Genomic DNA, 21,618 nt, shown 5'->3' on the forward strand with positions numbered 1-21,618 from the left:
CCTTGGCGTTGGCTTGCAGCGTGCGAGATTGCAACATCGTGCCCTTGGCGGTGTGCTTTCGCCGGGCTCATTTTGCAGGGTCAACAACCCAGTTCTTGCTCACTCAATGTTCATGGAAGCTTTTGCCTGCGGCCTACTTGGGCCTGGTGCATAGGTGGAATCGTTTGATGCAGGGCGCTTCAGGTTACGGTATCATATTGCTTTATCCTCAGTATCATTTCCCCGTTATATTCTTCATTATGGTACATGGCTCTTAGAAGAAGCGTGAGCAAGCCTTTTTTATATAAGTTCATGATGCGTCTTGCGTTTCTGCATTTTGAGAGCCTATGTGGAAAATAATAAAGATGTACGTCCGTGAGTATGTCTGTCGCCTATGTCATAGCACTGAGTATATTCTTCCTGTAGATTGGTGCGGGAGTGTCCGGTGTGTATATTTGCACAGGTGTGCTGACCGTTGGCTAGGTCGTCATGGCATCTCTAGCGACGTGTAGGTTTAGTCGAGTTGGTCCGTGCCGCAAGTGTCGGCATGGACAGGGCGGGCTGCTGGGCAGGTAGATGGGCACATCCGTATGTTCCTGTACCAGGGTATTTGGTCGTCCGGTAGATAGGCAAACTCCTCTCGTGGCGGGTGTCTGGGCCGTGATCCTCTAGGCCAAGCGCGAGAGGGGAAGGGCGGGAGCCTGTTCTTCCATTCTCCCACTTCAGTCCCCCCTCTGGTCGACTTGTCGACCACAAACATATCCTTTTCTTTATCTCCTCTTACTCTCCATATTTTAGTTATTCCTCCCAAATGTCCATAGTGGTTAACATGGTCTTCAAATGACCAATACATATATTCACATGTTCCTCCAGGAGTGCAGTATACCCATTTCCCTATGTAGCTCCTTGGGTTTCTTGGGTTTTCGAGCTTCACAGATGGTGGGTCCAGGTGGTTGGTGATGATCTGGTTGAGCAACTTCTCTCTCTCTTTTATTATTGTACCTGTGTGTTGGCCGTCATCTGTTGGCATCAAGAGGTGTATACCAACCATTTCGATCATCTCGTCTGTGGTGCGTGCCTTTCAGGCTTTCAAAAATCTTATTATGATCAGTGTAGCTCCAGCCAGAATAGTACATCCAACTGTAATCTTCAGTCCATCTGACAGCCACGATGGCATCCATGACCATAATATTGAAAACCAGCTCTCATCCTTTTTCACACCTTTGAAGTGGGAAAATGGAAAAATAGACTCCCCTCTTTCCCCTCTCACGCCTGGCCTAAAGGTTCACGGCCCAAGCACCCGCCACAAGAAGAGTTTGCCCATCTACCAGACGACCAGATACCCTGGTACAGGAACATAAGGATGTGTCCACCTGCCTGCCCCGCAGCCCGCCCTGCCCATGCCGATGCCTGCGGCATGGATCAACTAGACTAAAACCAATACGTCGTTAGAGATGCCATGACGACCTAGCCAACGGATAGCACACCTGTGCCAACATACACACTGGACACTCCCGCACCAATCTACATGAAGAATATACTCAGTGCTATGACGTAGGCGACAGACATACTCACGGATGTGCATCTTTATTATTTTTCACCTAGGCTCTCAAAATGCAGAAACGCAAGACGCACCATGAACTCATCTAAAGAGCTTGCTTACGCTTCTTCTAAACCTAGGTGCCATAATGAGAATTATAACGAAGACACGATACTGGTCATAAGACAATATGAGACTATAACCTAAAGCGCCTGTGCACCAGACGGTTCCACCTATATACTAGGCCTGAGTATACCGCAAGCAAGAGCTCCCGTGGACGTTAACAGAACAAGAGTCAGGTTGCTGATCCTGCAGAATGAGCCTGGGGAAAGCAGACAGCCAAGGTCGTAATGTTGCAAACCCACATTCCAAAAGCAGACCATCAAGGGCACGATGTTGCAACTTCGCACGCCGTGCACCAACATTAAAGTCGCACCTGCAATTAAACCAGGCACACAGTGGAAAAACAATATTAATTGTGCAGAATTCTGCCTCAAACACGGTCCCATCCCACGTGACCAAGCCGAACCTGACGAGATGCCAAGCCCAGGAGGAAGGAGACGTCTGGATCCCTCGTTACAAGACCCAGGCAGATACACTTGAAAGGATCAGTGGACATCTGCAACGGTGGGAGTAGTCGGCCGTCTAGCTCACGAATAAGTCTTCACATTGTCTGCATGTACCAATAGTGAAACATTGTTGCAAATTGCAGGTACACCGAGAGCTGGGAACAGCGATGGTCCCAGGCTGGGAAGCTCACGGGCGCACCAATCAGAACATGGGGCTCTTATCACTGACGCCATTAACATCAACCAATCATTAGGAGTCTCCATGTAACAATTCTCATGTATCTAATTGTAGGGACAACCCAGATATATCACCTGACTAACCCTCGTCCACTCATATTATTCTCTATACGTATGCTATACTAACCCTACCACTCGAGCAACCAATTAAGAGTGGCAATAGGTTTTTTGTTAATCTTCTAGAGTGACGCAGGTAGCGCGTCATACTACAGTAAAAAGGGCCTGCGAGCCCCACGATTGTGTGTGTGTCAGGTCAGACGCGTATGATCCTTGACCCATCCCTGCCGTTTGTGTTTAATAAACAGCAGAGTCACATTGCTTCTTGTGTGTGTCTCATACTCTATCTCCTTTGGGATATACGGGAGGAGTTGGGGCCTCCCTGCCCGGAGGTCTGCCAACGGCCCGGCCGACCCCGGCAGAATTTCCCCCTACACCTTTACTTTCATCCATCATTTTTGAGTGCATCTGGGCCAATTGTGATACAGCTTCCGTGAGTGTACCATTGTCAGCATCGTTAGCAGGAATGAATGTGCAGCATGATTGTCCTATCTTTGCGCAAACTCCTCCTTCCATTGATGTGAGGAGGTCCAGTACATATCTGTTCTGTAGTGCAACCATTCTTACTGCTCGCAATTCCTCTTTTATTGCATTGAATCCATTTACTGTAGAGTTGATTGTCATCATTACTTCCCACCTAGTTATCTGGAGCCATTTTGCGTTTGCGTAAGCCTGCAGTCCAGGATTTATTATTGAGGAGAAGAACATAGCTGCTCTGCTGAATAGTCTGTGTTCCGGCGGTATTGAGGTCAGTGCTGTTTCCGACCTTCCCCACAGGTAATTTCCTGTCAGACGTTCTCCTTGTCTTTTCCTTCTGTTGAGGACAGTGTCGTTGCTGTTGCGTCTGTTCTCTGATCCTTTCCGAGGCTGTGCAGATCTCTTCTTCCTTTTGTTTCCTTCATCCATCTTGGGGAAATTCGCCATATTCACATGCTTCTGGGGTACCACTAGTGATGGTACATTAACGTGTACTATAGTGCATACACCATTCCACAAAGGGGGCAGTGTGTGATACGCCTTGTCTCCACAGGCCCAGTAATGGTCCATTACTACTGCTGTTCCTGCTCCCCCCTCAGGTAACTCCATCACGCTTTCACAGTTGGTATTGTATCCTACATCCACCTCTCCTTTATGTTGGTAGCATACCTTAGGCGCAGTTAAAGGCAGTATTGTCATTGGGTCTTCATCCTTCTCCATCCACGTGAGCATGGGTACGTACTTGATCCAAGTCATCCAACATCTATGGTTATGTCCATCAATACTTGAAATATTTTCTCTTGTTACCATGTTGCTGCCAACCACTCCTATGTCCCATTTGTTGTTCATGTACACCTTCCCTGTTATTGTAATCAGTGGTCTTTCCCAACATCCGTTTTTACCAGGGACTTCAGTGGCGTACCAATCACATGGTAGGTACTGCAGTGTTACTTTCTTTGTTTCTCCTTTTTCGGGACCACTTGTTATGTATCTGAATCCTTCAGCATGTAAACTGCTCTTGTGGTAACTCAAATAATTCTTTCGGAAGTTATTTTCATATGGATATGTATCTCGTGTTTTCCACACCAGTTGCACCATTGTCCCTTGAAATCTTCCTTTCGTCTGGAACAGTGCCAGGTATATTATACATCGTGCTAATTTTCCATCTATCTCCGTAGCAACAAATGTTCGAGACGCGCTCATGGCGTATGGGATCAATGAGCAAACGTAGCAGCTGTCTCCTGTTGTCTGCTTGCCTATTTTGGTCATGTGTTGGTACCACATGTTGTTAGAGACGTGTGCTGAATCTTGTACATAGTTGTCAATGCCTTTATTATCTGAGTATGTGCTGCGTTTAACTCTATTTTCCTTGTGTGGGGTTTTACTAGTACCACCTGACATAACACCTGTTGCAGCTGGGGGTGGGGGTATATTAGGTTTGGGTACAGCAATAATATCAATAGCATAGCTGTACTGCCATACAGAGGCAGCCAAGAACCCGGTGATCATTAAAATCCCTATCAATTTTATTACAAATGCTAATTTCACCGGCATTTTGCTCTTACCTTGCTGCAGTCCGGCAGCTTATTCTTGCGACGTTACAGTTGCCCGCCTGAAAATTCTTAATATGCTCGTTATTAAAGTTAGTTATTGTTATTAAGCTCTCCCTATCAAGTAGTCATTCAGTGCCCAGGCGAAGAGCTGTTCCCACGCCAATCTAAGCGATCTATCTCTTAGGGCAGGCAAGTATGGTTGGAGGTGGGGCATTGAATGTTCTATGGCCAAGAGGAATGCTGTGTAGTAGACACTTACCCTCCTTCCTTTCAGGTACGTTGGCCGTTTTATTTCATATACAAATTGGTGTGACAATTCTTCCAGGTAATTATCGTCTGAGGGTACCATCTACTCCTGGGCAGTGAATTAGTTAGTTATCTACTTTCTTATCAGTACAATAATACGCTTTACCTGCATGTGCGAGAGAAAAGAAAGAGAACATTCAGGTGTTTACATGTGTATATGTGCAAAACAATGTCCTTCAGTTCAGTTATTATTACAGTGGGTAGGGGGTCAATGGGCAGAGGGTTTGGGGCTCAGGCTGGCAGGAGTCTCTTTACCCTTTGATCGTGTAACCATGGGGTGGGCGGTATGGGGATCACCCCTTTCTTTTCTAATAGTTGTCTCTGGGAAATCTGGGGGGTGGCAGGGTATGGGGACACTTAGGCTGTTAGTTGTGGGAGAAGTCTCTTCCTCCGTTGGTGACGCTGTTGTTGTTCTTCCTGTGGCCCTGTCGGTGGCGCTGGGGCGGGTCTGGAGTTTGTAGATCTTTACGTCGTGTAGGTGGTTCCAAGCACGTTTGTCCTGTAACTTTACTGCTCTCGTTGATACCTCTTCTACCAGATGGGGGCCAGTGAATCGTGGACTGTTCCACTTTCTGTTGAAATTGCGAAGTAGTACGTGGTCACCTTTAGCAACTTTGCACAGTCTTTCCTTTTCCAATTCTTTATCCACGTCTTCTTGTTGGTCGCTGTTAGACCCGCCCCGTGTGCGCTCGAGCTGTTGAGACACAAACACTACACTAGTAATCAAAGAACACACATATTGGTACATTTCATCACCAAGAACACTCGCAGTACTCTCGTGATCAGTAAATGCTCTTGATGTTGGCGTTAGGGGAAGGCGCATTTGACGTCCGGTAACCACCTCGTGAGGGGTGAGGTGGTGGTCGGACCCTGGTCTATTCCTTAGCTCAAATGGGGCTAATGGAAGGCAATATAACCAACTCTTCTTTGTTGTTTGCTGTATTTTTGCAATTGCCTCCTTTAATAGGCCATTCAGGCGTTCACATATACCGTTGGCCTGTGGGTGGTATGCACATGTAAATTTATGATTGATGTTCAGCAAGGATGTAATGTGCTGGAACATTTCATTTGCGAAATGTGGGCCATTGTCTGACCTTAATACCTCACACACTCCCCACCTAGGGAAGACCTCCCTCACTAGGAATTTAGCTGCTCTAAATACATCTGGGTGTGAACAGGGCCCTGCTTCAATCCACCTCGAAAATGGGCATACTACTACAATCATATACCTATTTCCTTGACATACGTTGATCATATCAACATAGTCAATATGGAGATGTCGGAACGGTCCCTCTGGCCGGGGTATAGTACCTCTTATCACCTTCAGAGTGTGGCCGGCCGTAAACTGTTGGCATGCGAGACAGTTGCTGATAAAATTTGACACATGAGAATTTAACTCGGGGCAGAACCAGTCTTCCCTAATTCGTGCTGCAATTACTTCCTTGCCTGTGTGGGCTGGGTAATGTAGTTGGCTCAGGGCGGTGTTCAAAAGTGCCAATGGTATTACAACCTTTCCAGTGTCACCCTGGCACCATAGTGCATCGGTTGGTGACATTGTGCATCCTCTTTTTACCCATATTTCTTTTTCGGCCATTGGTGCAGCCCCTTGTAGCTCCATAATCTGTGTGGCTGGGAGATGGGTGTACCCTTCTCTTATCAACATCTCCTTAGCCATTCCCCTCTCTCTCCCTCTCTGTGACTCTGGGGGGTTCCATATCTCACCAAAGTATGCAGCATACTTCGCATTTGCGTCTGCTGCTGCATTCCCTTTTGAGATGTGATCTTCACCATTGGTGTGTGCGGTGCATTTCACTAAAGCTAATTCTTGGGGGTCATTTATTGCTTCAATTAGTTCAGCCAATAGGAGGGCATGTTGCACTGGAGTGCCATCAGCTCTCCTAAACCCTCTTCTTCTCCATTTCGACAGCTCTGAGTGGAGAGTGGATGTAACATACGAGCTGTCGGAGTATATGGTCACTCGTTTGTCAAAGCTTTCCTTCAACGCCAAGATCAGTGCAACTAATTCCGCTGCTTGAGCGGAGTAATGCTGTGGTAATTGTACACATTTCATGGCCACACACACCGGTACCTCCATAATTTTTACCACTGCTGCCCCAGTCCTCCTTACACCATCCCTTTGGTCGATAGTTGATGACCCATCAATGAACAAGAGCTCACCTCCCTCTAGCGCGTTTTCTTCAACCTTTCTAGTACATGAGTACATGTCAGTTATTTGCGTACAGTCGTGGGCATAATCTCCCTCCTCAATTACTTCTGCTAGGAACCTTGCAGGGTTGACCGTGCTACATCTAACAATTGATAGTTCAGCTCTGGATAAGATGATCTCATAACCTGATGCCCTTTGCGTGGTTAGGGTGGACTTAGGTTTATTCAAATGGCAAATAGTGCATGTTCCACAAACAGTGTAGTTGGGCACCCCATGGTTATTGCTGATGCTTTCTCTACCGCAAAAGCAGCTTCGGCGAGACCTTGTTCGCAAGGGAAATGACCTAGCATCACAGGATCTAAGTGGCCGCTGTAAAATGCTACTGGTTTGTAGCCCATGCTTGTTTTTTGGGCCAACACTGCTTTCATTACTGCTGAGTCGCAATGTGAAAATATAAAAAATTGTCGCTCATAGTCTGGGGATGCCAGTACCGGAGCAGTTGATATCACATCTTTCAACTCATCAAAAGCCTCTTTCATTTCCATTGTCCACCTCAGCTTTTTCTCCCCTTTATTAGCTTCCTTTAACGCCTCAAGCAGGGGCCCTATGTATGAACTGTAATCAAATACCCATGCTCTACAGTAGTTGCACAGACCCAGGAACTGCTGCAGTTCCCTCACTGTTTGTGGCACTGGTGTGTTTGAAATGGCCTGTGCTCTTTGTGGTGCAATCTTTCTTCCATGTTGGGATATGAGCTGACCAATGTAAAGTACCTGTTCTTGACAGTACTGTAACTTTTCCATGTCTACCTTGTAACCTTTTTCAGCCAATATTATCAACATCTTTAATGTGTCCTCTCTGCATGTTCTTTCGTTTGTACTGCAAATTATTATGTCATCGACATACTGCAACACTGTGCTTTCCACTTCAATGTTACCCAAATCCATCTGTATTACTCTGTTGAAAATTGAGGGTGATTCGCAATACCCTTGTGGCAATCTGGTGTGTTTCCACTTTGTGTTTCTGTAAGTGAAGCTTGTCAGATCTTGTGAGTCTGGATGCAATGGTATTGAGAAGAATGCATTTTTAAGGTCGATCACTGTAAATCGTGATGCTTCTGCTGGAATGCCACACAATATTGTGGCCGGGTTTGCTGCTATGGGATACTCTGCTTCTACTATGTTGTTCAAGGGCCTGAGATCCTGTATGAAGTGCCAAGAACCCCCTTTAGCCTTGCGCACTGGGTATACAGCCGTGTTACATGGTGATTCTGAGGGGACCAATATGCCATTATTTATAAGGGCTGTTATGGTTTCATATATGCCCTCATCTGCCTCTTTTGATAGTGGGTACTGTTTCACTCTGGGGAGTATTGCACCTTTTTTCAATTTTATCCTTACTCCCCCTATACTTTTTATGCACCCCACGTCATAGGGGCTAGTAGTCCACAGTGATGTGGGTACCTTTGTCATATCCTCCTTAAAGAAGGGGACTGGGGTGCATGCGGGTGCCTCAAGTGCCATTGCAATTTTCTGTGCTACTTGTTTGTACGCCACTCTTAGCCATATTTCCACACTCATCATAAACACCATTTCACCTTCCTCCTTTTCTTCTGAGAACAGCTCCTCATCTGACACCTGGGTGAGTCTACATCCTTCCGCTAGTGCTATCACTGCCCTCCATGCCCTTCCTTCTCTGTCTTGGGCATGCACAGCAATGTAATCAGCTGTGGCTATAATGCTCTCAATGTCCACTGGAACCACCTTTCCTTCTGGCTCATTGACTGGTGTTTCTGGTCTGAACAGATAGGCTGCTGGCCTCCTCCACATTTTTCCCTCTATCCCTGGCATCCATGCAAATGCCATGTCTGTCCCGTACTGGAAGAGCTCGCCATCTACTGGCTCCACCCTAATCGCTGTTTGTCCGCAGTATGCTTGCATAATCTGTCGTGCTGTGAGCATGTTAATCCCTGGAGTGGAGCAAATTATGCCGTCCTCAGTAAATGAGATTGTCATATTCAACCTGTTCATTATGTCTCTCCCCAGTATATTTACTGGTGAGGCACTATAATATAGAAGTGGGACTGACAGGTCATAATCTCCTATAGATAAGGGAATGTTATCAGTAAAAGGAACCAACCCTTTAGCCCCGGAGAATCCTTGGGTGTTCATGGCTTCGCCTGACATCTTAAATTTACCTTCCCTTATGCAAGACCGGGTCGCCCCGGTGTCAACAAGGAATGATAACTTTTTGTCACCTATCGTTACCTCTATGCGTGGTTCCTCTGCACTATTAGGTGTTACTGACAGGATGGGACACACCAAGGCCGTCTGTGGGCTGTCCTATTGAGGGTACAACGATTGACCATTTCCTGTGTAAGGGTTGTGTCCCAGGACCTTCACCCTACCCAGTTGTGTTTGTTGTACTTGGGGTTGTTGTGTTATCGCTACCTGTTGTTGGGGCAGTGAATGTGTCTGTGGCTGTTGTTGTGTTATTAGTTGTTGCTGTTCATTTCCCTGTTGCAACGTCTGCTGTTGCTGTATGCCCTGCTGTTCCTGTGTGGGCCTTGGTTGTCCCTGTTCACTCCATGATGGTGTTCCTGGTCTTACTCTACACGTGCGTGACATGTGCCCTAATAATCCACAACTCCAACACACCGGTGGTTCCCTACTCTGCCATGGAAAGCTCCCTGTGTTGTCCTGGTATACTGGTTGCCCTGTGGGATAGGAATTTCTAAGTCCTCCCACCTGCTGTTGGGTATTATATCCGTATCCTCTCCCTCTCATAATTCCTCCTCTCCCCCTGTTGTAATTATAATACCCAGCTCCTGGCATTGGGTATCCCCCTCCCATGTTGGTCGTGTATGGTTGGAGTGGTGGCACCTGTTGTGTTATAGTCTGTGAAGGTGGTATTTGGGAGGGATCTTGTGCAGCCACTACTTGTGTGGGGCTTTGTGTCATTGTTGTAGGCGTAGTTATTAGTGCCCCTTCCATTGTGTATTTAGTAAGCTTTTTCTGTACTAGTTTAGCCTCTTCAGTTTTCCTGTCCTCTTCCTTTTGTTTCATTTTTCCTTGCCATGTCCTGCAATGATGCACTATAGTCAGTTGTATTTCTGGCCATGCTTTTGCTTCCATTCCCACTACTTTCGTCAGGTGTTTCTGAACTCCTTCCGGGAGCCCTTGTACTAGTATATGATAAAACATTGCGGGTGTTTTGTCCCATTGTTCTCTAGTTTCCATGCGCCACTTCTCTTGGATTTCCTTGATATAATCAACAGGATCTTCGTTCTCACGCATCTTGCGGGAGGTAATTGCTCCTATGTCTGATGTGTCTGGGTACTGTACCCTCAGTGCCTGCCATAGTCCATGTCTGCAGTTTGCGAATGGTGCCCCATCATGCGATGTGTTTGTTATTGTTACCCCAGGGAATTCCGCTCTCTTCCAAATGTCATCCACTGCATCCCCTAATATCGATATTAGAAGGCCCTTCACATCTCCTACTGCCAGTTTCTGTCCTCGCGGTGTGTTTTTCCATTTCATATATCCACTTACCCGCACCTCCACTTAATGATGGGAGCCTGCATTTTATATTTTCTTTGTCTGTATGCTTCCAAGGGACATACTGTGGCCTAACCCCTCCCCTCTCCAGAAGTGGCATTAAGTTATGTCTCGTTTTACCCTTTGTGTTCCATAAAATCAAGTCCTCACACCCTTCCTCTTCTTCCCTTTCTTCTACATCGTCAATTTCATCCATATTTCCCCTGCTCGTAACTCTTTCTTCTCCATCTTTTCCCCTTCTTCCATCATTTCCTGTATTTAATGTGGGCATGTGTATTCGCCTTTCCTGCCTGCGTCTAGGGAGGTCCCTAAGCCGACATGCATAGGGTGTCAGTTCGTCTGTGAAGGGCGCAAGTTTTATTGTGCGTAACGAGCGTGAGGTGGTTGAGCATGTAGGGTGCGATGGGAGAGGGCGTGATGGGGACGGTGCGGCCTCATGTGTCTGTCTTTCTGCTATTCCTTGCTCATCCTCCTCATTTCTCTCCAGCTCATCCTTTCTCCTACGGATCCATGGCGAGTCTGTGTTGGTCCGGGTGATGTATAGTTTATCTAGGCTTTCCCTTCCACTGTTTCTTCCTTCCTTCTCCACTCCTTCTTCTTCCTCACTACAAAAGTCAGTCATAAACGGCACTCCCCACTCGGTCTTTTTCCCCTTTATCGTTACTGTTTGTAAGTCTATTAGGTCCAGTTCTCCTTTTTCTCCTTTATCAACCGCTCCCCTTTGCGATGATGTTGTTGCTACTTCTGTGTCTCTATATACATCCCCCCATACTTCACTCTCCCTTCTCCTATCTTCTCTTTCTCCTTCATTTCTCTCCTCCATCTCCCTACCATTTTCCTCCCTTTTCCTTTTTAATTCCTCCATTACTTCACTACTCATCTGTTCCAGTATTCTTTCATCCTCTTTCTTCCTTTCCCATTTCACCCTTTCCCTTTCTAATATGCTCTCTATCACCCTCCTTTCTTCGTATTTCTTAGTCGTTTCTGATAGTAATCTCCTCTTCCACATTGCCATTTCTTTTTCTTTCTCTTCTTCTTCCCTTTTCTTTTCTCGCAGCACTGCTCTTGATACCCTTTCTGCTGCTGCTTTTACCCTTTCAGCTTCTCTCCTTTGCTCCTCAGTTCGTTCCCTTATTTTTTCCAATTCGTTCTTACCTTCTTTCCTTCTCCTCGCTCTCTCTCTTTCCTCCTTCTCGAGCTGTTTGATCAATTCATTCTGCTCATCCCTTAATTCTGCTAGTCGTTCCTCCAAAATTTCTTCCTTTTGCCGTAACAGCTCTTCCCCTCTCATTCCGCTCTCCCTGGTATTATCCTCGTCTGCTTTTCTTACTACCTCCTTCTCTTCCCCTGTTAATGAACCTCGTAATTTTAATAGTATCTGTGCAGCTACCCACTCATCATTTCCTATTTCCACAGTTTGTTCTTCTCCAGTCCTCCACTCCCCTGCTGGCATCTTCCTATGAGCCACATATATGGTGGAGGGCTGTATGCCGGGTTCGAGTACTCCTCAGCCGCCCTTAACTGACCTCTTTCTATGTCTCCTAACTCCCTTAAAGGGTACAACCCCCCTCCCTCCGTTTTCACTCCCTTTGCTAGGGGTATATCGTTGCTCGGTTCCTTTTTTATTTCATTTGATGTATTATTCTTTTCTCCTCCCTCTTGTCCGTTCCCCGTGTTCTTTGGGTCTTCACTCCCCTTTTTCCCATCCTCTCCTTCCTCCTTAATCTCTTTTTCTTCCGGTATTTCCTCCACAGTGAACATTCCATTTGGTCCTGGTCGGGACCCTTGGAACATCCTCCATAAGTTAAACACCTCCATGTGGTTTGCCAACTTCTTCCCTTTGTATGTATTATGCAGATGGTTTAGTAGTGAATGTTGGGCATATGGATCGAAGCTACCATTAGGCGGCCACGGTGTTATCATTTTGTTGTCCGTCCCCTGGGTCCATTCTATGCTATACTTAATCAGTTTCTCCCTATGGGGTGACAGTGTTGTATATATGTGCTGTAGTGGGGTAGTGAGGGTGTTCCCCCACCCTCCCGATCCTGTCCCGTATGACATAGTAGCGCTCCACTTGTTACCCTTCCCCTATTTGGTAGCGGTTATCTCACTAGCAGTTTACAATATACAGCCTTATATCGTTACCTGGCCCCGTAAGTTTGGGGACTTGCGATAGTCCGCTAAGGAAAATTATAAAAATATAGTATTTACATTTGTATATTTTCTTCTGTCTTTCTTCCTTTACACGACACCCTTACGGCCCCCTGCGGCCGAGGTGCACGTAGCCCCCTGCGGCTGCGTGCCCCTTATGACGTTCTTATACAGTCGTCCTATTTTCACTTGCTCCTCCTCCTTCTTCTACACTTGCCGTGGTCGGCGCTCACCGTGCGCAGCCACGTCCCCCGTTTCACCTTTCCCCGATCAACTCATTACCGTTTGTCTCCGTTTCCAGTCCCTTACCACAGTTCTCTTCCCCACCACTCTCAGAAAGAAAGATGCCTTGTGCTCGGGATATCCTATGAAAGCCCTACTGGTGACGTCACCGATCTCTTCGAGCTACTGGTAAGTTCTTCATATATTCTTTAAGTTCAAAATACACTTGCAATCTACCCCTGTTAACCTCACAGCTGTCTTCCTGTCACTCCTGGAACAAGGTAATCAATAATATAATCGGACTGCGCACGCTGCGTCGCCTCGCGTGTGATACGCCCCTCGACAGGAGGGCTTAACCAGCCAATTATCTTCCGTATTGGGCAACTAACTAGCTACCGCCTACAGGGAAAAGTCATCTACCTATCGAGTTTCTTGCTCGAACAATAGGGATCCTCATCTACTCATTGATCAATAAATGCCAAATCATAGGAAACCACACACACACACCCTTACACGTAGTCGCGACCTAGGCCAATCAGTGTCTACGAGCGGCCGCACGTGATGTTTTCGTGCTCCGCCCCCCCCTCGCGTAACTTAGCCGACTGCTCTCACACTCGTTCGGCTACCATTCATTCCATTGCCAACACTAAATTGTCAAACCTTCGCCGTGCACCTGTGCAACACCTCCCACCTCCCGTATTTAATTCCTCCCCCCCTCACAATTTCACATTGCTTGTTGTGCGTGGCATGCTCACCAAGTTCTCTTGATGCGGGGCCGCTCGACTGCGTGCACCCCTCCAAGCGGCTCGCCACCTCCCCTCGTCTGGACCACGTCTGGACACTCGCCAACCGCGGGCGGGATACTTCTCAACCGGCTCCCGAGGGCCAATATCCGGATTGCGCTGTCCGGCCTTCTCGCAGCTCCGCGATGGTCCTGTAGTCCTCAGAAGGGGGCAACGGCAGAGGGGGCCGCGCCGCCGGGCCTCCTCGCAACGCGATTACCTTGAAAAAGTAAAAATAAAAAAGCAGATCTTAAACAGATCTCAGCAGTGCCTCCAACTTGTCGGGGGGAAATTCTGCCGGGGTCGGCCGGACCACCGCAGACCTCCGGGCAGGGAGGCCCCAACTCCTCCCGTATATCCCAAAAGAGATAGAGTATGAGATACACGCAAGAAGCAAGGTGACTCTGCTGTTTATTAGACAAAACGGCAGGGATGGGTCAAGGAGCGTACGCGTCCGTCCTGACACACACACAATCGTGGGACTCGCAGGCCCTTTTTACCTTAGTATGACGCACTACTTGCGTCACTTGGAAAGTTTAGCAAAAACCTATCTCCACTCTGGATTGGTTACTCGAGTGGTAGGGTTAGTGTAGCGCACATATAGAGAACGGTGTTAGTGGCTGAGGGTTAGTCAGGTGGTATACCTGGGCTGTCCCTTCAATTTGATACATGAAAATTGTTACATGAAGACCTCTGAGGATTGGTCAATGTGAATGGCGTCAGTGATAAGAACCCCATGTTCTATTTGGTCCGCTCGCGAGCCTCCCAGTCTGGGACTATCGCTGTTCCCAGCTCGCGGTGCACCTGTAATTTGCAACAATGTTTTAATATGGGTAGGTGTAAACAATGTGAGGATTTATTCATATGTTGGGAGGTCGAATACTCCCACTGCTGCAGATGTCCAAATGAGTCTTTTAATTGTATCTGCCTGTGTCTCGAAATGTGGGATTCAGGCGTCTCCTTCTTCCTGGGCTTGGCATCTTGTCAGGTTTGACTTTGTCACGTGAGGTGGGACCGTGTTTGAGGCAAAATTCAACACAATTAATATTGTTTTTCCTACTGTGTGCCTGGTTTATCTTGCAGGTGCGACCTTGGCGTTGGCTTGCAGCGTGCGAGATTGCAACATCGTGCCCTTGGCGGTGTGCTTTCGCCGGGCTCATTTTGCAGGGTCAGCAACCCAGTTCTTGCTCACTCAATGTTCATGGAAGCTTTTGCCTGCGGCCTACTTGGGCCTGGTGCATAGGTGGAACCGTTTGATGCAGGGCGCTTTAGGTTACAGTATCATATTGCTTTATCCTCAGTATCGTGTCCTCGTTATATTCTTCATTATGGTACATGGCTCTTAGAAGAAGCGTGAGCAAGCCTTTTTTATATAAGTTCATGATGCGTCTTGCGTTTCTGCATTTTGAGAGCCTATGTGGAAAATAATAAAGATGTACGTCCGTGAGTATGTCTGTCGCCTACGTCATAGCACTGAGTATATTCTTCATGTAGATTGGTGCGGGAGTGTCCGGTGTGTATATTTGCACAGGTGTGCTGACCGTTGGCTAGGTCGTCATGGCATCTCTAGCGACGTGTAGGTTTAGTCGAGTTGGTCCGTGCCGCAGGTGTCGGCATGGACAGGGCGGGCTGCTGGGCAGGTAGATGGGCACATCCGTATGTTCCTGTACCAGGGTATTTGGTTGTCTGGTAGATAGGCAAACTCCTCTCGTGGCGGGTGTCTGGGCCGTGATCCTCTAGGCCAAGCGCGAGAGGGGAAGGGCGGGAGCCTGTTCTTCCATTCTCCCACTTCAGTAGGCTGCAGGGTTGCGTGCACGGTTTTACTGCAGTTTTGGGGTGCCTGAGCGTTGCGTGACCCGTCACCATATCACCGGGGTCACATACAGCCTTGCAGGTGCAGGGGGGCTGTTAACATCTTGCTTCCCACCCCCTTCACCACAATTGCCCAGGTCAATTGTGGTGTACACCTCCCATTGGCACCACTCCATCTGTGCCAGCACTACTACATCTGTGCCATGGTTGGGAGGCCACCAAAGGTCAGGGGTGCCTCAGCTGGGCGTACTCCTCGTGGCGGGTGTGGTCGGGGGCGTGGCCGTGGTGACCAGGGAGTAGGGGGACTCCAGGGTGTCCAGGGCAGCCACAGAGGGGGAAGAGGCAGGGGTGCGCCACTTGAGCACAATGTTGTGCCATGTGTCGGTGCAGCCATGCCACCACCCCCTGTGGTTCCGGGGGATGCAGCTCCTGCATCTGGCACTGGCACCCATATGACCTGGCAGTCCGTTCCATCGACTACCACGGGCCCAAGGGTAGTGGTAGCTGCAGGTGCAGCTGTGGACACCGCCACCCAGGCTCAGGGTCTGCCAGTGCAGGCTGCGTTGGCACTTGAAGAGCCCTTGGTAGATCTCCAACAGGCCAGGGGGGAAACCATAGGGGCAGGCCGGGCTGCTCAGACCAAGACACGTGTCCCTGGGGCAGTCATGTCATCTGCTGCCCCGAACAGCCGGGTGTTGGCAAGTGCAGGAGCAGATGCACCCAACAGCACCCCGGTTGTGAGTCTGCCAACCAGGACCGTTGCGGCCAACGACCGTGCCACAGCTGATGTTGCTGCGCAGGGTCCATTAGTGGGCACCCAGCTGCCACTGACACTAGTCAGGCCTTTGGTCATCCCTCCACCTGCCACTCCCTTGGCTCAATCCACCGAACCCACTGGACATACTGGTCAGGGCGGCATTAGCCAGCCAGGGTCTGCGCCACAGTCCAAGAGGAGGAAGGTTGCACCTTCAGCACAGGCTGGGACCCCACACACAGCCACGACCTCCTGCACGTCGAGGAAGAAGCCTTTCTGTAAGCAGGAATTGGACTTCCTCGTGGACTACGTGCGGGGCCACAGCCGTGACATGCTAGTGGGTGCCAATAGTCAGACCACGGCTGCCCAACGTGACACCCACTGGAAGCATGTTGCGGAACATGTCAGTTCATTCGGCCATGAGGTGCGCACGGCGCAGGGGTGCAAAAAGCGTTGGAATGACATCAAGCGCAGCCTCAAATTACAACTTGACTCTGGTGACTGGCGGTGGGCCTGCACCAGAGGAGGAAGAACTCACTCCGCATGAGGCTCTCGTTGCGGAGTTCATACCACCTGAATTGGTCGAAGGAGTGGGAGAGAAGCTGGACTTTGATGCCCAGTCCAGTGAGTGTTGATGCGTGTTTGTTGAGGACGTGTGTGTTTCACTTGTGGGATGTGTTGTGCATGATTGCTGCTATATGTGACGTGTACATGGTTCTGATGTGTAAGTAATGCAATGCTACCCTCATGCATGTCTCCTCTGCCTGCATGCGGGACTCCATGTAGGCATGCTCCCTTGCCCCTCCTCCGCCACTCTGCACCCCAGTTCCACCTTTGCACTGGTCTGCTTCAATCTTGCCAATGTGTACTTTCTTGTTCATGTGTCCTGTGTAGATGCTAACTTCCAGCGTAGAATCTGCCAGACATATGCCGTGTGGTACAGCCTTAGTACTCGATGCAGGGTATCTCACTTGTACTGTGCATGGGTCAGATGTCCCGCAGGGACATGAGTGCCCATTCATGCTCCATGTGCATTGCACGCATGCCCCTATGTGTTCTTGACTGGATGATCACTGTAATAAAAGTCCTTGGTTACATACATTGCCTGCCATCTCATCAGCCTTCCCATGTCAACTGTGGCTCAGTCCTGCGTTGCACACATGTTTAGGCTCTGACAATCTGTGTGGCTCACAGGCCTCAGCCTGTTCAATGGCCAATGACTCTGTCCAACTCTTGTTGTGTCTTCTTCACATGTGGGCGGCCTCCGGAGTTTCCATCATGTGTCCTGCCCACTGTCCCAGCATCATTTGCAGTGTTGTAATTTGAATCACATTAAGCTGTTGATGCCAGTCAACACTGCCTGTCAATACACAGGTGTATGGTCAGCCTTTTGATACCATGCTAGGCATCCCTGCTTTGATACTGGGTGGAACAGCCGGGTGTTGGCAAGTGCAGGGGCAGATGCACCCAACAGCACCCCGGGGTGGAGGGGTGCTTGGCTTCTAGACATGGTACACATTGAATGCACAATGCACGTGATGTCTGAATTTGACATTGCACTGCTTTCACATTTCCTGGCACACACCATGTAGTGCTTGTACATGTAGGTAGTGAGTGGCGTACACATTTTCTGCACTGCATAGACCCACTTCCATGGAAACTGCCACCTTTCAACAGGTCTGATCACAGAAGCTATTCAAAGTATACCCAGCATGCATGCCAGGTCATATGTTGTGTGTCACATGTCTGCCAGATGCTTTGCTGTCGGTGTGTGTGTGTGTCGTGTGCTTCTGACATGTGTATTGACCTTTTTCTCTCTATTTTTCAGGTGATGACGCAATGGAGGCAGAGGATGGTGTTGTCATGCCAGACACAGGGTTGGTAACGCCACATCAACCCAGCACTAGTGGGGGTCGTGGGGTGGTAGGCCACGAAAACCCCCAAGTGCTGCAGTCCATCTTGTCTCTGGCTGCCTATGAGTCCAGCCTTGATGACGACTCTGACGTCCATGTTGAGTTGGATAAGCATCAAGTCCATGTGTCAGGGGTGAGTGATTCTGATGTGGACACTCCTCTGTTTGCGACACCTGCACTGAGGGATCAGACAGTCTTGGTTCCTCTGCCCGCGGTGGATCGGGACGCAGGGTCACCCTCCACACCAGTCACTGATGTGCATGGGACATCACGTCGACGGGGGCATGTAGTCGTGCAGCCGCAGGCGGTGCCAACACAGCGAGGACCCCCGGTCCTTGGGTCCCGTAGGGGTCAAGCCCGGCAACGCGGTCGCCGCGCGCAACCGCTGTATACTGAGTGGGAGCAAGACATGACTGCCAATTCCGAACGGCAGGGGGCAGCAATGGAGAACATCGCTGAGAGCATGGAGCGTGTGGCCCGATCTGTGCTCTCCACTGCTAGGCAGGTGCTTCTCCAGCAGCAGGCGGCACGGTCCACGGCCCGCTCGCTCAGGCTGGGCATGGCGGCCTCAGACAGGGCACGCCAGGCTGAAATGTCGTCTCTGCGTCAAGCAATTGATGCTCACGCAGAGGCGCACATGGATGCCTGAGGGAGGAGTATGCTTCCCTCAGATCCACTCTGGGTGTCCTTATGATGTCCCAGAGGCAGCAGGCAGAGGAGAGGTTTGCACAGCTTGAGCGTACCATCTCGGCTGAGCTACAGGCCTGCCGGGAGGTGCAGCGGTTGTCCAGCCAGGCCTTGCAGGAGGAACTCCGTGTTACACGTACTACCTTGCAAGAGGAAGCACGTGTATCACGGGAGGTTCTGCATGCAGACCTACGTCACATCGCCACACAGAACCAGGCTCACCCGTCCGGCAGACTTGCTGCCGACGAGGGGCAAGTTGCGGCTAGGCGTGGCCAGGCTACTGTGCCACGTCCTCCTTTCCAGGATGAGCCAGACTCGGACGACCATCTATCTCCCACATAGGTCGTGCTGTGCAGGCGTTGAGCCCATGGAGGATTTTTTTTTGGCTCAGCATCATCGCATGTGGATGTTGAGCAGCACCCTGTAACTCCCACCTCCTGGGTGCCTCCCCTCCCCCCTGGGTCGTATGTGGCCATTTTTGATTTTTCTTTTAGTTTAGTTAGTTAAGTTTCTGTTTGATAGTTAGTTTAAATAGGTAATGTAGGTTTTCCATAGTTAGTGTAATTAGTTAATAGTTGATTTAGTTTAAAATTGCTAGTCTATTGTGCTTTCATGTGACGGTGCAGTGCTTTGTGGCTTTTGAAGGCATCCACTGTCTGTTCCAGCTGGGCCCTTTATGGTTGTCTTGTGTATGTGTTTGCTGCTTGGGTTCCTTGACTCACAAATGCCACTCCTGCCTCCCTTATTCATGGGCTCGCAAGGATGGTTCGGTGTTACAGCATTTTACACAAGGGATTTGGACTGTCATATCTGTGGCATGTCTGGTGCTGTGTGACTTGTGTTGACACCCCTAGTGGGGATGATTTAGGTGTCATTGTCCACTGTTCAGCTTTTGCTAGATGGGTGTGTCATGATTAATGTGGACATTGATTGCTATGCATTGTGTAGTATGTTTCATATCTTTCCTGTACATGTGCTTGTTGCAATTCATGCTGTAGATAGTGTTCCACACTTTGGAGGTGAAAGACGGACTGATGGTGTGATTTGTGATGTGACTCTCTGACATGGTCAAGTAATGAGATGCCTGATGAGACAAACACAGATGACTTTGAAGCATTAATAATGTGTTTCATGCCCTTTCTGCAGGGGGATGAGCCTCCAGAGCACCTTTGCCAGCAGACATGGCCCATTGGACGACGGATTTCCGTTTGTTGGTGCCCACATGCACATGTGTGCAGAAGCAGAGGCACAGTGATTGCAGACCCACATCCTAGAACTGCTGACATGTTCCAAGGAACTCCAGGCAAGGTGAGCATCACAGGGGGGCCACGACACAGCAAAGCTTGCACCAGGCGAGTTGCACATGCAGGCTTAGTCACAGCACTGAGGGTGAGCTTAGACGAATATTGGTGTTGAAGCACACAATGCAGCTCAGATGTGTTTGTGGACTGATGGCTGCTGATAGTAGGGTTGTCTGGGACACATGCAGGGGCAGTGGCACATACCCTCTGGTACACCAAGGTCCATTGAGCCACTTGTATCAACCATGTAGCCTTCCGAGACATGGAAAGGGGCAGCTCACAGGGACATACAGCAAGGGACATACTCGGGTGCAGTGCATGTCTTTTCCACGTACTTCATGATAAATGCACTGCCAACTTTGTTTCGGTCATGGTGGTACGCAATTTGCTCTGTAGTCATGGCTTGCTATATGGGTCTGTCTGCTTACCCGGGGAACATTGCATGTTGTGTGAATTGTGACACATTGGTGTTCCATTTGCCACGCACCCACCAGCGGCTGCCTTACTGCATTGACTGTGTATGACCCGTCACAGGGGTGATGTTATATATGGGTACGAAGCATCAACCACAGATAGTCTGTTTGTAGAGTAGTCTGTTGCTATGGGGCATGTTTGGTGTTGTGTTTTTGTGCAATTGGCACGTACAGGTTGTTGACTGTGTCTCTCTTTGCAGCATTGCAGTGCTCCTGTAACCGGACCTGAGAGTGCGCAGGCAGGAGGCCAGCACTCAAAACCAGAGCTAAGTGTCTTGTTGTTTTTTCTTACGAACTGCTCTGCATAGGCTTGCTGGGGAGTGTACTGATGCATGGATGTATGTGTGGTTCAATTTGGTATGTTTTTTTTCTCCCTAATCACCCGTGATCCTATGCAATTTTGAAACCTGTACCCTCCACCCGGTGTTCCTGCTTCCCGTGCCTATCCAAGCAACGTTCCCTGACCCTCTTTCCCCACTGGGGTTGCGGATGCCTGTGTAAGCCCCGAACTTGCAGGCGCCAAAACCCTAGAGGGGGTGGTTGGTTCGTACCACTCCTGAGCCTGGACTACAGAAGGCCATGACAATGATGTCCAAGTTTGTTTGGATTGTGTATGTGTTCATGCAGGTTGTACATTTTCGTGCATTCCCTAGTTTCATGTGTCATTCCTCCTCCCCTCTCCTGCCGCTCATTCCAGTCATCCAGTGTGTCAACACCTGTCCCGACTGCATATCCCTGAACCTCATTCCCCACCAGGGTCTCAGGGGCCAGTGTGAGTTTGACCTTGCAGGCACCCGGGACATGGTGGGGGTGGTTGTTTCGTGACACTCCCGCTCCTGTACAGGGGACCTGTGACAGTACACATCCATTCATGGTGCATCATCCTATGTCATGTACCACACATGTCTCACATCCTGTCGTGACATTGTTTTGCTGTGCTACCTTGGTTGTTGCATCATTGTGGTAGTACTTGGCCTTTGTGAGGTACTGCTACGTCAAGTCATCTACTGGAGGGTGTTCGGGTTCGTTTTTATGCCTTGGATTTTGTGATTTTGGAAATGAGTGTGGATTCTGAGGGTTC

Source organism: Ambystoma mexicanum, chromosome 6p (genome assembly GCF_040938575.1).
Source record: "Ambystoma mexicanum isolate Mex_15411 chromosome 6p, UKY_AmexF1_1, whole genome shotgun sequence".
Classification (NCBI taxonomy): Eukaryota; Metazoa; Chordata; class Amphibia; order Caudata; family Ambystomatidae; genus Ambystoma; species Ambystoma mexicanum.